This window comes from Macrobrachium nipponense, chromosome 34 (assembly GCF_015104395.2).
Source record: "Macrobrachium nipponense isolate FS-2020 chromosome 34, ASM1510439v2, whole genome shotgun sequence".
NCBI lineage: Eukaryota > Metazoa > Arthropoda > Malacostraca > Decapoda > Palaemonidae > Macrobrachium > Macrobrachium nipponense.
The window spans coordinates 69977524-69990999 of NC_061095.1; the positions used below are offsets into that span (position 1 = coordinate 69977524).

The following is a 13476-nucleotide window of genomic DNA, read 5'->3' on the forward strand; positions in this document are numbered from 1 at the left end:
TATATATATATTATATCTATATATATTATATATATATGCCTCAGTGGGCAGTGGCCTTAGGTTGTAATCGAAAGGCCTGGGTTCCATCCTGATGTAAGTCACAAATCTACTTCAGTTCCATAAATGACTGTGTGCTGATTATTTCTATTATATATATACTATATATATGTATATATATATATATATATATATATATATATATATATAATATATTATATATATATATATATATATATATATATATATATATATGTATATATATATATATATATATATATATACATATATATATATATATATATATATATATATATATATATATGTATATATATATATATATATATATATATATATATATGACGGGTAAAAATGTTCTGTAACAACAGAATTCCATCTAATAAAAGGAGCACATAAAAACACCAAAATGTAGTAGAGGAAAGTACTATATTTCAGAGACTGCGGTCTCTCTCTTCAGGTATATGAATGAGAAAAGTTTACAGAAAAGGTGGTATTTATACCAAGAGATCATCCACAAGTAAGTCAATTTAGGTCACCCCCGCTGATAATCTTCCTTTAATCTTCTTAACGCGGTTGGTTTGAATGAAAACTTCGTCGACGACATCTGAGATCCACCCGCCTTTTGAGATGTTTCATTTAGCCTCTGCTTCCTCTTTTCTTTTATTAAAGGCCGATTCCATCATTTCACGTCTTGTACCGGCAGTTGCTGCTATAAATTACACGTGACAAATTCCAGTTTATTCTATGGTTATGTTCATTTATATGGTTGAAAATAGCCGAGTTCTGTTGTCCATACCTAACTGACCGTTTGTGTTGTATTAATCTCTGGGGAAGTGATTTACCTGTAAATCCGATGTAAGATTGGTCACAGTCCTGGCATGGGATCTCATAGACCCCAGAGTCTTTGGGAGATATCTTTTGTTGGACGTTAATCAGGGATTTCGCTAAGGTATTTGGGTAGGTAAATGCAAAAGGGTTGGATTTCCCAAGGGTGTGGGTTATTCTCTTAACTGTCTCCAGGTGAGGAATTTTTATTTTATTGTTGGGTGTGTCTCTGGTCTTGTCTTTAGGGGGTCGGTAGAAAAGAAATTACTTTTGCTTTTTGAATATTTATACATATATATGTATATATATATAAATATATATATATATATATATATATATATATATATATACATAATATATATATATATCTTATATATATATATATATATATATATATATATATATATATATATATATATTATGTATGTAATATATATATATATATATATATATATATATATATATATATAGATATATTATATATATATATATATATATATATATATATATATATATATATATCTATATATATATATAGTATATATATATATATATATATATATATATATATATTATATATATATTTATATAATAATCTATATATTTTATGTATATATATATATATATATATATATATATATATATATATATATATATATATATATATATATATATATATATATATATAATAGAAACTCTAAACCTCAGAATCTGCAACTGGAAAGAAAGAGAAAGAGAAAGAGGTTCCACAACCAAATCCCAAAACCCCCTTTGTCAATCAGCAACCTGAGTCAGGGGAAAAGGGCCCAAATCCCCTCAAAACCAAATCGCCTCAAAAACCAAATCGCCAATTTCCGTAAACATAGCCCTTTTGAGGGGCGGGTCATCCCAGATAAGAGTATCTCCTTACGCGGGGTATATCTACATATGGGCACAATAATGAGATGGTAATAGTTTATCTCCTTACATGGGGTATCTTTTAATTATTATTATGTACTTACATGAGGTGTTTTTTATTTTTTTTTAAAGAGTCTGACCATGACGTCACCATATATAAAATGTTTTTGTTTTTTTTTCACTTGTAAAAACGTAGCTCATGCACGTGTATAAGGTATAATTATCGTGCCACTTGACACCGGTATGTACTCTGCTTTTTCTGTTTGTCTCTCCCTATCTCCTCTCTCTCTCCTCCAGTGACCGCAAGCTGACTGCTATCACAAAGTTCATGTTCAAACAGGAAGTATCTGTCGCACCGCCCTATCACTGCCCCCCCGAGGTAGAGGAGGGGGAGGAGGAGGAGGAGGAGGAGGAGGAGATGATGAGTCTTATTTGTTGTCAACGTACAGCATTAAAACGAGATGAGACGAAAATAAAACTCGATATGGCAATTACAACAGGATTTTATTTGCAGCATCACAACGAGATATAACATATTGGAAAAACGAAGTTCATGTTCTTATATCTGTTGGCAAGGTACATCAGCATCACAAAGAGATATACATATCGGAAAACTGGCGTACATTTCATGACAGCGTTTCCACATCTGACGATTATACTTCCCGCCCGTTTCTCATTACATCCAGGACATTCAAGCAATATTCCCGGAGGATGCTTCCGGACTCCTTACATCCAACCATCTGGCTCAGTTGATGTTACAGTGGCAGTCGATAACTAACACACTGGAATAGAAATTGTAGGCGTATAAATTCCGGATAATATCATTAGGATAATATTAGCAAAGTATGTATAAAGTATCTGAATACTGTTGATATGTGCGCATAAAAAAAAAAAAATAAAAAAAAAAAAAAAATTAAACGTATTATTCCATATATATGTTACCTTTCACGCCTGAACCGATAGTTAACGCGTCCGAAACGAGAAGAATAGGGTATAGGATGTGGCACCTATCCTGGGAGCGTCTGTCCCCGCAGCTTTAAAACATTCGTTATAAGTTATAGCTCTTTTACTACCCAACTTCCAATCTGAACATTTTGTCTTTTTGAAATATTTGAAATAGTATCTCGTTACCCACCGATCATTCCTGTGTAAATGGTGGGCGGAAAAAACTTCTTTCATTCTCGATAGTATATTCCTTATTCCATGGTGACTAACACAGTGTATGAAAAATAGAACGTAAAGTCCACACTTATACGAAATATCCGGTTGTATCTGTCTTTTAATTTCGTAAACGGAATATTGAGAATGATTACGTAGAAATCTGGAGAACCCTTGCGAATAAAATTGAGGCCTAATAGCGTAACTGTCAAAGAAGATAATCGTATTTCTGGGTGACCTTTCCACGTAGAATTTACACACCAGTGGCCTATATTATTAACATCGGAAGATGACTCTAAGGTGTTAGATATAAAGACTAAAGGTTTATTCCTACTTACGGTAATATAAACCGCCCTACATCATCTGAAGCGAATATTCCTAAATATCTAATTAAAGGCCCTAACGTGTCTTTTAAAGATACTTCTAATTCTCTAGTCTCCATCCCTTTCAGCCTCTAACGTCGCACTGAATTATCCTATCTGAATCAATTGATAAAATACCTTTCGTATCCCCGAAAAGCATTACTACGTGAGGCGCTGCCACTGGTCCTGTCAACCTAATTGTTATCCTCATACTAGCGGAAATTTCAACCGGTAGCGAATCTTCCATATCCTCGGTCGTGAAACTAAAACAGTAAATAGATCTCCCCCTTTTAAAAGCATCGTAAGAGATCATGTTTTCATGTCCGGCCCCCGATTGCCTTCTGTCTCGTAAAATAATTGCGATATTCTCCCGGGGAATGTACTCTGAATATTATATATAGTATTCCCGTTGATAGTGATATGTATATTACTTAAATCACAGTGTTCGAAATATAGCCCATTCCTGGCATATTCTCCCGAAAAATTCCTCATATTTACCAATGCAATTGTTAACTTCTCGGGAATGCATGTTCCAAACGCTTGATCGATTAATATAGATGATTCATTCGTTCCGATTATATACGTTTTATACAATGTTTTATCGAATACATAATGTAACGGTTTAACTAATAAAGCCTCATTCAAAGCGGACATCGCGTTATAGTGCGGGGTAACCCTATCAATCCATAATTTCGCCTTCTCCACGTCCAACTGGTTCAAGCCTCCATTTATATCCGTACCCAAAATCCAGCTGTACTAGCCATTTCTAACCTAATTCTCAAATCTACCGAATCTAGTAAATACATGTCAATACTCGCTAGATCAAGGAGCAAGGGGAAGTACGTATGTATTCCATCTGATTTAAGAGTTGTCATGACACCCGTTTCCCACCTAGCAGCGTCCTGAAAGGTATTAGCAGTGAATGCTCTAGTTATACCAAACGTCTCATCATAATCGTCATTAAAAAATCCACTCATACCTAACGTAGTCATTGCACTGGGTTTTATATTTTTTAACAATTTAATATATGATTGATAATGAAATATGGGGCATGATTCCACCAACTTCTCATTCAAAAATACGGATACGGATTTGAAAAGTGTGTTACTTATTCCGTTGGCAAATGCTATATTTTGATCAGCTGCTAAATTCGCGCCCTGCCTAGACACTCTAAGACATAATTCTAATGCAATGCTAGAAAGGTCCAAGAAAGAACCTACTACACCGTTGATACGAAACTCAAGATACCTGTCAGATAGAACCTGGTTTACTGATACATTACTCGGCATGAAATCAACTCTCTCCTTTGAGTTAATTGAACTCTCGATAATTCTCCGTCTATTCACATTCGGATATAATTCAGATATTCCGGCGATGTATGAAGGTACAGGGATCTTATTACCGGTCCCCGGCACATTCGGGATGATACCTGCCATTCTCCACTGTATATATAATAACAGGGTGTGGGTGTTACAGACAGATGTACGTACGGGATCGCTACTGCTATACGAATGAATTAAATGAGGTCATATACATCCTTTTTAACAACCCGTCGACATGTCTTCCTCTTCTTCTTTTTATCATTCCTCCTTGAAGCTCTATGCCTCTTCCTACCAGCCCCATTCAATAATCGTAGACCCGCAGTTTTAACAGCCCTAACACCATTCCTCTTTAGAGACTCCTTTAACGGGATTCTTTCACTTAACACATCGGACAGGACTGACCTCCCAAATTCTTTAGCTGCTGGTTTAACAGCGTTGAAAAGGAAGGGTAGCACTCTCCGGGCGATGCCCGACACTGTGGAAAATATACCGGCTCCTTTTCTGTACCCAGGATAGAATACAGAAATATCTTCTAAACCTCCACCTTTCCTTAACGGGTCTGCTAAAAATAGTTTTTTAAAATCAGCCTCGGAAGGTGGGATAAAAGTCACTCTCATCTCTATTACGGGTATTTCCTAGATGATTACTGGAGAGGAGAAATTATGTTAAAGTCACAGTAAAAGGGTGTGTATTTATCTAACTACCTCCCCGTACAGCTGCCAGAATGCGAATAACGCAAACCGAGGAGGAAATTATAATTTATATCCATGCATGTATTCACCGGGGTCTCACATGAAGCACGCAGGTGACACTCGTCCCGTCGCTGAAGTGAATATCCCGGCCGTTCTGATCGGTAATGATAATCGAAATCTGGTCTAGAAAATTTGTATTCAAGGGTTTATATATCGTGTTATGTATACCTTTTCCTCTTCCATTCTCTAGACTGAAACAGTCCAGTATATTTACTAGATTACTTGCAAAGGGACTCGGTTGGATGACATCTGAATAAACGTACATATAGTCCACCCCGCAGTTGTCGAGTGGAGAGACGCGCGACTCGTGTCCTTTGCTTGTTCCCGACCCGTAAATCTTATATTCAACCGTACTTTCAAAACCTAACACTCGAGCTGCTTTGCTACTGAATGTGATGTGTACGAAAAGAATATCTCCCACCTTCGCGTCTCCACCTTTTACTCGATTAATGAGTATCCTCTTCCGATTATCATCCCACTCGAATATCCCACCATTTTTAATAACGGTTTTAAACCTTCTGTCATAATACACTTTCAACTGGTCTGTAATATCACTATTAAGAACCTGTACTAATTTCCCCATATCCCCCGCCAGAATCCCTGTCAACGGTCTATAAGTGAAGTCATGTTTACGACTCGTTAGAATTCCGCGATATACTGTGGTGAAATGTATAGTAAACTCGCTATCTCTCGATAATATAGCGTAATAAAGACTGGGGAACATGATGGAGACTAATCCCATTTCATATTCTACTCCATTTTTGAGAACTATAGGCGATGGTAGCCTGTTTATAAATCTGCACGGTGAGTTTTCTGGGTACGTGTCTAGGCACCCTATACTGCTCACATATAACGTGTGATCGCTAGCCATGTTCAACGTGAACTAGAGCCGTTACACTCATTACCTGCTATATATGCATATAGACAAAATCTTGAGGAGTAATGAAAAAATATAATTTCGACAACTGTTTATTCAATATTACATACATGTTAGAACATGGTATGATTAACAGGTTTAAAATTATAATAAATGATAATAATATTCTATTTAGAATCTGATAGGTTACAGTATACATCTCTATTGGCACCGCAAACATCCTTACTCACTTCCATTTCTGTGAAAGGAGATTCTCCCATCAAATCCAGCTGTTTTAACCGGGCGATTGACTTCTTCATATGCACATCATTCACGTTTCTATTTTCGAGTTCACTTAACACCTCTTTCCTGATCAAAATACAGGTTGTTTTTCCACACAGTTTCATCTCTCCGCTAAACGATAATAACGTTGACAAGTAATAATCCAGCCACACTCCATCGACTCTCCCACTCCTCGCTATTCCTGCGGGAAAGAGGATATATTGTATATGTTTATGCTCTTCCTTGCATAACTCATCTTTTAACCTCCTCATTGACGTAAAGAAGTTGATGATTCGCTGATCTTCCGTATCCTTGCGAAGCTTTTCCACGTGTTCCTTCTCTTGACAATGTTTAATACTACATTGGGCATATTCGTTCATTTCCACCGGTTTGCCGATGCCATATTGCGTTACCAGCGTAGCGACGAGTGGCAAATCAACTTCCTGTGTTTTTTCTCCTGCAATGAACGTCGGTGGTAGGTTTAATATGACCGTACCTTCCTCACTCCGGTCCCTGGAAGCGGCGTAACTCGCTCCCGGTTTAGAATACCTAAGTCCTGCAACATCTCCGTAGGGATCATCTCAGCAATGTCCTTCGCTAGTCCATAATTTCGACATGTTACAGAATTTGTGGCGGTAACCAGGCAGACTGACCCCGTCTTGAATTGAGGATCGGATAAAGAACCGAGGATGAGTTTACACGCTGATCCTTCCTCCATCTCGAATGAGTGCTAGCTATCACACGTCTACTTGGCAAAGTCGGATGATATTCTATCTCCTCCTATCCTCTCGACGGCTGTATATATACAGGTTCTCGCAGACTCATACCTTACCATGCTGAAGCATGTTAAAAGTAGCGTGTGTTGACATGTTATTAATCTCCTTCCTCCTCCACATTCTGACTCATCTGTTTACGCGAATGTACGGAACGCCGGGCGCACTGATCGGACATGTGCCAACCGGTTTCTTCCCGCGCGCATCGGCCGCATCCCTACCACCCGCGTGTACATATCCGAACATACGTTGACCGTTTTCATGCTATAACTCGTTTTTTTTTTTTCCTCGCGGTATTATACTCTAAAGTTCCTAATAAGAAGTCCATAAAATATTTTCTAATCCCCTCCCACACTCCATACCCTTTATTTTTCCCGCACCTCGTTTATACCCTTGTCGGATATTCAATTGTTTTTTTAAAGCGTTATTTCTTATCATCCACTCCTTGATACCTGCTATGTCAATCAAGTATTGATATTCCTCTATGTTTACTGCGTTAGTTCTTCTAGTTCCTAAAAAGTCTTTTACAATTTTAAGAATGTTCGATCCGCTAAGAGGGGGTAGTAAATTCCCTTCAATGTCCCACTTGACAGTTCCTGAGTCCCGTAGATGTTCGATTATACCAGTAGCATAAGGGATCTGGCTCTCATTAAACGATATAGAAATGATATTGCTTAAGGAAGGATTTCCGGGATCCTGCGTGACACGTTGTTTAATCGCGTTTAATGGTACAACAGCTCTCTCCGTTTTACTGGCTGGAGGAGGAGGTATAACTGATTTAACCACCATTGGAGCTTGATGTGTATCTCCCGTGTCATAAATACTGAGAGGAATCGGTTTGCGAGTTTCGCTCCTTACACTTATATCACTATCACCACCTGTACTATTTCTACTATTATTACCGATCACTTCCAACCTTCCTCCTCCCGCTCCTCTTTCTTTCATCAACCTTTCGAAAGTTATCCTCGGGAGTAGATAGAATTCCTTCATGCTATTTATTTGAAGAGATTCGCTATTAATCCTGCGGCTATGGGGAGTAACACGGATAAAATCGCACCACCTTTTCTACTTTTAAGTATTCCCTTCTTCTTCTGCAACGGAGTCTTCTTCAAGGAAACTTCGCGTATCTCCTTCTTACACCTTCTGAGCTTTTTCACATAGATTTTATCCTGCGTTAGATTCCCCTGAAGGAAGTTTCTAAAGATCTCGGAAATAGTACTAATAAATTCTTTTCCTAATGTGGGTATCACTCTATTTCTATCTAGAGGTGAAAGACGTGATAAAAATAGGAGGAAATCCTTATTTTTATATATTAATGCTCTTTTGCTAGGATGGTTCATACCCGAACAAGGTGAGATTCATCCAACCAGGAATTAAATTGTTTCGGGTATCCCCTCCACTTAACGTAGTACTGCGTCTTATTACCTCTTTTCCTCTTTTTCAAAATATCGATATCGTAGAGCTCCGGTAGATCAGAGGGGATTATCTCTTCTCTATAGAATAATCCTTTAATAGGTTCCCCTTGCAAGTCCTCTAAATAATATATTGTAGGATTCTGTTTCCTGTCAACTTTCCTTATTTTAAATAATTCATAAGTGTTCTGCACAGTATATCCTTTCCTGAAGAATACATTCCTATTCTCATCTGCTATACGTATTACGCTACCGACTTTCAAAAGGGAACTGATAGATTCTTTCCCGTGGTGATCTGTTTTTATACATCCTAGAAAACTGCTGGCTTATTTCCTCTCTGTCTACTAGCGTGTGAACGCGATTCGGGGTCTGTCCACCTCCTAATCCTCTGTGTGGTGTATTATTATAGCTGGTAACAATTTCCTGTAGCACATTAATGTATTTATTTGTATTGTTGTGAGTTAAGTATCTATATATTTTACTTTTAAGGGTTCTGATAACTCTTTCAGCTATTGCCGCTTTAATTTCTCTTGAGTGTACACTATATAATTTTATATTTCTGTTGTTTAGGTATTCCCTCACCTGCTTGTTATAGAATTCCCTACCTTCATCCGTATTCAAACGTGATACCCCCGAAAAAGCTTCTGATTCGAGAACCTTCTTCAAGGCTCGTTGCATAGTATTCCCATCCTTTTTCTTTATAGGGATAACCTGTAAATACCTCGAAAACTGATCGATGACTATTAAAAGATATTTATAACCTTCGTTATAAGGGGCAAGTTTAGTCATGTCAGCCAGATCACTGCTAACGATGACCCGAGGTTTCGGGGAAATCACCTTTCTTCGAAGAAATTTCTTCAGTGTAACTTTATGTAGAGTATAAGAGGGTTGACTCTGTAGGAAATTTTTGACATCATCTCTAGTTATATTCTTCTCAACCTTTCTCGCATCCTTGAATAGTGTATCTATACCACTAAAACTGCTGGGGTATTTAACATTTTCGTATAACTTCTTCAACAATCGCAGCTGCTTCTTAGTCACCATTGATAAATAACTTGATATTCGGTTTCACCTATTATATTAGTCCTGAGTTGTAAGCTGTCGGGTGTGCTAGCTGCGAGGTCAACCAGTAGATAACCGTACTGGTTACGAGATAATGCTTTCTTATATATCTCAGAGAATTCTCCACCCTTCTGGCGTCCAAATAACTGACGACCCAAAGTTTCAATTTGACCTATGTCCCTATTCTTCATTAGAATGTAATGGGAACAGTTGAGACTGATGCTTCTACTGAATTTACCCGAATGGAATACATTCTGCGTTATGAATATAACGGAGATTAACGAATGACGTCCGGCGGTAAACGCCTCTGTGACGTGTTTATTATCACTTGCTTCTAGAAAACAGTCATCAAGAATATATAACAAACCCTTGTCAGTCGTCCCTTCATCTATATATTCAAAGGGGTTTAATATTTCTTTACTAACCCTGATCTTGTTCGCTATAGATGAGTGCTTCTGTAGTGGATGTTCATTCACCCCGCAGTAGAGTATAGTATGAAATTTATCTTCATACTCTTCAATTATTTTCTGGCAAATCACACTCTTTCCCGAATTACTGTACCCTGCTATGATTATTCGGGACGGATTTGCGAATAGATCTATCGCTTCTGCGGTGAAAGGGGTTGCTTGCATCTCAAAGGTTCCAATGACACTACATCGTAAACACTATTCACACATAATATAAAAACGCACACACACACATACACACACAAACACACACACACACACACACACGCACACACACACACACGCACACACACACACGGGTAAGGAAAAGAAAGGAGGGATGTGTAAAATAGTGTTAGCATATATTTTATTCACTTAGGATGGATATTACAAATGAATACATTTTTATATACACTGAATAGTCATCACATAATAAATTTATTTACATAGGATACAAAAGTACAAAGAGAATGGATGTAAAGTAATTAGTAAATATTTTTATTTACTTAGGACATACATTACAAAAAGCAAATTTTTTTTTTTTATAAACACTGAAATAAACATCACGTAATAAATTCATTTACATACAAAATGCTAGTGAATACTTTATTTACATAGAATATCCATGGCAGGAGGGTATATCACCAGGATAAACATCACGTGATGCTTCTCTTGTTTTACCAAGTAAAACCGTCATCTATAAGATCTTCAAGATCAGTATCGGTCTCATTGTCATCCTCACTGTCAGTACCATTCACACAAGCTTCGGATATGATAAAGGCACAACGCTTCTTCTTAACAGGTCCCATTTTACTATTTGACTTACGTTTTCTGGAATAACCCTTTCCCATGGGTATCCTGGGGGTTTCGGACATGATAAAGGCGCAACGTTTCTTCGTAACGGGCCCCATTTTACTATTTGACTTACGTTTTCTGGAACAACCCTTCCTCGTAGGTATCCTGGGGAAACGCGATACCTGAGGGGTTGGGATACGTGACGGGCCCGGAACAGGTTGAGAAGATGAACATGTGGTAATAGGAGGAGAGGGAGAGAGTAGAGGTGGGTCTCTATTTCTCCTCAACCTCTGTACTATCTTATCGAGTTCACCTCCCCTTAACCCTCTTACGCCGGAGCCCTAAAAATCAAAACGTCTCCCGTATGCCGGGCCTGGTTTGGAGTGAGCGCGGAAGTGGAAAAAATAATTTTTTCAAAAAATTACAGCGCGCGTACTTTTGAAGATTAAGAGTTCATTTTTGGCTCCTTTTTTTGTCATTGCCTGAAGTTTATAATGCAACCCATCAGAAATGGAAAAATAATATCATTATCATATGTAAATAATGCGATATATGGTAGCGAAAAAAAAAAATTCATACATAATTGTAATCAAATCACGCTGTGCAGAAAACGGTCAAAGCTAACCAGTTACTTTTTTTTGCGTTGTATTGTACACTAAATTTCAATCATTTTGATATATAATACATTGTAAAACAATAAAAGCAACACCGGAAAAATATTATCACAAAATGATGTACGAATTCGTAACGCGCGGACGCAAAAAAATATTTTTTTCAAAAATTCACCGTAATTCTAAATAATGTTCTAGAGACTTCCAACTTGTTTCAAAATTAAGACAAATGATTGAATATTACGATACTGTAAGAGTTTTAGATTAGAATTGCAGATTTCGACCATTTCGGACGAGTTAAATTTGACCGAATGTCGAAATTTTTAATATATAATATTTTTTCATATGCACATATTTCAAAGATGGAAAAAGCTACAACCTTCAATTATTTTTTATTGTATTTTTCATGAATTTGCGCACATTTTGATATATGAAACTCTATAAAAGGCTAATATGAAAGGAGCAAATATTAGGATAATGCCATGTACGTATTTCGGAGAGGACTTGCGGCCGCGAATCGGCGCGCGGATGTGAAGGTAAATATATTTTTCAAAAATTCACATAAATCACAATATTGTTTTAGAGACTTCAAATTTGTTTCAAAATGAAGAAAAATGACGGAATATTACTAGGCCGTAAGAGTTTAGCTTACAATGCGTTTTTCAACTATTTCGGTAGAGTCAAATTTGACCGAACGTGGTTTTTTTTTTATTTATCGTGATTTATATGCAAATATTTCGAAAAAAGAGAAAAGCTACAACCTTCAATCATTTTTAGTTGTATTCTACATGAAATTGCGCACATTTTCATATATAAAAACTTTATGTAACAGCTAATTTTAAATGGTGCAAACATTTCGACAATCGCACAAAAAAATTCTGATTTTTTCGGAGAGTTACCGCGCGAACGTAATTTTTTTTTTTTCATAAATTCACCATAAATCGAAATATTGTGCTAGAGACTTCCAAGTCGTTTGCAAATGAAGGTAAATGATTGAATATTACTAGAATATAAGAGTTTTAGCTTACAATTGCGTTTTTCGACCATTTCGGTAGAGTCAAAGCTGACCGAAAGTTGAAATTTTTGCACTTAACGTTATTTATATGAAAATATTTCAAAACTGATAAAAGCTACAACCATGGGTTGTTTTTTGTTGTATTGTGCATGAAATTGCGCACATTTCTTCCATATATAAAACTTTATGTAACGGCAAATTTAAAAGGGTGCAAACATTAGGACAATCGCACGAAAAAATTTATCGGAAGAGTTATCGCACGAACGTAAGGAAAAAGTTTTTTCATAAATTCACCATAAATCGAAATATTGTGCTAGAGACGTCCAATTTGTTGCAAAATGAAGGCAAATGATTGAATATTACTATAAAATATAAGAATTTTAGCTTACAATTGCGTTTCTCGACCATTTCTGTAGAGTCAAAGTTGACCAAAGGTTGAAATTTTTGCACTTATCGTTATTTATATGAAAATATTTCAAAATTGATAAAAGCTACAATAATGAGTATTTTTTAGTTGTATTGTGCATGAAATTGCGCACATATTCATATATAATACTTTATGTAAAGGATAATTTAAAATGGTGCAATAATTATGTCAAAGTGACGAAATAATTTCCGAGATGTGTCACTGATACTTTTTAGTGCGATAAGAAAGAAATTCGCGCTTGCGCGCCTGCGTAGCGATTGTAAACAAAACAACGCCTTGATCCGTGAACTCCCAGCATCCCCCAAGGCGCGTGATACAAAAGTTTTCGGCTGGTAGGCCTATAAGTATTTTTCCGCGAATTTTTAAAAAAACTTTTTTGAGCCGACGTATGATACGTCCAATCGGCATACGGGAGACATTTTGACTCGACGTTTAATACGTCCAATCGGCGTAAGAGGGTTAA

At 36.7% G+C, this 13476-nt stretch overlaps 1 pseudogene; it reads right to left on the reverse strand.

Moving 5' to 3' along the window:
* Positions 1–3273: 3273 nt before the first annotated feature.
* Positions 3274–5121, reverse strand: LOC135207725 (uncharacterized; annotated as a pseudogene).
* Between the last annotated feature and the right edge of the window lie 8355 nt (positions 5122–13476).